Source organism: Triticum urartu, unplaced genomic scaffold (assembly GCF_056163025.1).
Source record: "Triticum urartu cultivar PI428250 unplaced genomic scaffold, HENAU_Tu73 scaffold2, whole genome shotgun sequence".
NCBI classification, from domain to species: domain Eukaryota; kingdom Viridiplantae; phylum Streptophyta; class Magnoliopsida; order Poales; family Poaceae; genus Triticum; species Triticum urartu.
The window spans coordinates 4,704,709-4,708,084 of record NW_028260368.1 but is presented as its reverse complement, the minus strand read 5'-3'; the positions used below and the strand labels follow the sequence as shown (position 1 = coordinate 4,708,084).

General features: G+C 31.7%; 3 non-coding genes across 3 annotated transcripts; 2 read left to right on the top strand and 1 right to left on the bottom strand.

Moving 5' to 3' along the window:
* TRNAS-GGA (transfer RNA serine (anticodon GGA)) lies at positions 1-87 on the top strand. Its single transcript has one exon. It is a non-coding gene; the product is annotated as a tRNA-Ser (tRNA).
* A 1,218-nt stretch (positions 88-1,305) lies between these two features.
* On the bottom strand, positions 1,306-1,378 carry TRNAT-UGU (transfer RNA threonine (anticodon UGU)). The gene has a single exon. It is a non-coding gene; the product is annotated as a tRNA-Thr (tRNA).
* A 1,667-nt stretch (positions 1,379-3,045) lies between these two features.
* Positions 3,046-3,118, top strand: TRNAF-GAA (transfer RNA phenylalanine (anticodon GAA)). The gene has a single exon. It is a non-coding gene; the product is annotated as a tRNA-Phe (tRNA).
* The last annotated feature ends 258 nt before the right edge of the window (positions 3,119-3,376 follow it).

Here is a 3,376-nt window from a genome sequence, read left to right as displayed (position 1 = left end):
GGAGAGATGGCCGAGCGGTTCAAGGCGTAGCATTGGAACTGCTATGTAGACTTTTGTTTACCGAGGGTTCGAATCCCTCTCTTTCCGTTTTTCTTAATTCATCAACGTTAAGGATCACAATGTATCAAATCAAATAACAATTTTTTCCAGCAATAATATAATATCTTATATTATCTTATTTTGATTTAATAGAAATTAGAAATTCTCTATAGCAAATTACTGTGGTATGTAAAATACACATAGAGGAAAAAAGAAAAAAGGATCCTAATCCTAGGGTTAATCAATTTTAGCTAGTTGATGGGAAAATACAAATTAATGGTAATGGTCTTAGGGCGATTTAGTTCGGGGAAAGGGGAAGGGGAAGAAAATTCTATGAACCTTTCCTTTTTTCGTTAAGTTCAAGTCTGACGAGAGTAATATTCTACAACTAACAACTCATTTATTTTGAGACCGACCCACTTCCTATCTAGGATTTTATTTACTAGTCCTTTATATTCCAACGTGTCAATCGCCAAATGCTTTGGCAATTTCCCCGGGTCCGATGAAGCAATATAATTTTGAACCAGACCTTTTGATCTTTGGTTATCTTTCGTAGTAATAATATCTCGGGGTTTGCAACGAAAACTTGGTATATTGACTATACGACCATTAACTAAAATATGTCTATGGTTGACTAATTGGCGGGCCCCAGGAATGGTTGAAGCCATACCCAATCGAAAAAGGATATTATCCAAACGCATTTCAAGTAATTGTAGTAAAACCTGGCCTGTTGACCTTTTTGCTTTTCCAGCGATATGTACATATCTAAGTAATTGTCGTTCTGTCAGACCATAATGAAAACGCAATTTCTGTTTTTCTTGAAGACGAATACGATATTGCTCCTTTTTCCCAGAATTGAATTTTTTTTTAAGATACTTCCGGATTTAGGTGTTTTTCTAGTGAGTCCTGGTAAAGCTCCCAGACGGCGTATTTTTTTTAAACGAGGTCCTCGATAACGGGACATGAAGACTCCTTTTTTTATTTTATTGAAATTTCATTTTACACAATTAATTTCATTGTATTTACATTACAGAATACATCGAAATTAAAACTGAATTAAACTACAGGATAAACAGAGTAAAATCAACTAAAGTACCCCAAAAAATGGAATTTCATCAAAATCTTTTTTTTTTGTATATATATTATTTATTTTATTGTTTTGTATCTAGCAAAATTGTAAGGTAAAAAACATAAAAGATCCTGGATTCTCCATTTAATTCGGAAAAAAAGAGATTCTTGTTCGTAGAACATCGATAGAGAAAAAAAAGCCGACTATCGGATTTGAACCGATGACCCTCGCATTACAAATGCGATGCTCTAACCTCTGAGCTAAGTGGGCTTACATAACGGAAATAGTGTAACAAATAGAAATAGGTATAGTATAGGAAATCCGTAAAATCTCAGATATTAGTTATTAATCTTAGCTATTAACTAGTTCTAAATTTGAAGTTATACTTATAAAAATAAAAAAATACTAAAACTTCTTAAAGATAAAGTTAGCTTGATATGCTTAACTATAGGATATTAAAAAATAAAATTATAGAATTTATTGGTATTTTCATTCGATCATTATAGACTTTATTATTTGTTAATAATTTGAGGATTAATATTTCACTAAGGGGAACATAGAGTCAGAGTAAATAAAATTGCTAATTCTGATTAGAAAAAAAGAATAAATATCAAGCGTTATAGTATAATTTTGAATACTATAAAAAAGTAAGACGGGAGGTGGGGGAGATAAAAACTTTTGGATATATTGATTCGGATTGAATTGCAAATACATCAAGGATAGAATCAATTCAATTCTGAATTGCAATAAGCAAGCGAGGTCTCTCAAATAGAGTCGAACTGAACTGCTAGACTACGTTGAGTGATGAACTCAATGATTCAAAAAAAAAACTAAGAGATGGATGAAATTACACAAGGAATCCTGGTCTCAAAGAAGAGGGAAATGGGGATATGGCGAAATCGGTAGACGCTACGGACTTGATTGTATTGAGCCTTGGTATGGAAACCTGCTAAGTGGTAACTTCCAAATTCAGAGAAACCCTGGAATTAAAAAGGGCAATCCTGAGCCAAATCCGTGTTTTGAGAAAACAAGGGGTTCTCGAACTAGAATACAAAGGAAAAGGATAGGTGCAGAGACTCAATGGAAGCTGTTCTAACGAATCGAGTTAATTACGTTGTGTTGTTAGTGGAATTCCTTCTAGTTCTAAATTAGAGAAAGAGGGGTTTTATACCTTATACATTTAATAAACACGTATAGATACTGACATAGCAAACGATTAATCACAGAACTCATATTATATTCTAATTATAATATAGGTTCTTTATCTTTTTTAAAAATGAAATTAGAAATGATAATGATTATGAAATAAAAAACTCATATCATAATTTTTTTTTTTCATTATTGTGAATCCACTCCAATCGAATATTGAATAATCAAATTCTTCAATTAAAATTCAAAGTTTTCGAGATCTTTAAAAAAGTGGATTAATCGGACGAGGACAAAGAGAGAGTCCCATTCTACATGTCAATACTGACAACAATGAAATTTCTAGTAAAAGGAAAATCCGTCGACTTTTATAAGTTGTGAGGGTTCAAGTCCCTCTATCCCCAAATCCTCTTTTATTCCCTAACTATACTATATTATTATTATTTATCCTCTTTTTTTTTTTCTTTTTATCAATGCACTTTTTTTTCTTTTTATCAATGCAATGGGTTTAAGATTCATTAGCTTTCTCATTCTACTCTTTCACAAAGGAATGCGAAGAGAACTCAATGGATCTTATCCTATTCATTGAATAGATTTCTTTTTTATTAGAGTATCGGCAAGAAATCTTGGTTATTCACTCTATTTTTAAGTTTTATTTAAGTAAACCATGCACAATGCATAGGACTACCCCCCCCATTTTCAAATTTAAAATTTGAAATACTTTAATTAATTTTTAGTCCTTTTAATTGACATAGATACAAATACTCTACTAGGATGATGCACAAGAAAAGGTCAGGATAGCTCAGTTGGTAGAGCAGAGGACTGAAAATCCTCGTGTCACCAGTTCAAATCTGGTTCCTGGCAGAGAAAAAAAAAAAAAAGATCCACCGAATAGGTATTGATCCAAATACCTCGAGATGGATTGTGATACATATTCATTAATAATATTTATTCATCTAAGTGGATAAATCTATAATATAAATATAGAGGCACTTCTTTTTCTTTTTAAAGAAGTTTTAAAATATATCTTTTCTTTATGATAAAGAAGGGGGTGAGATTCCCCTTTATTTTTTTGCGTTTCTTAATTTTGTATTCCGCTATTCCGACGAATATTTTTTTAGT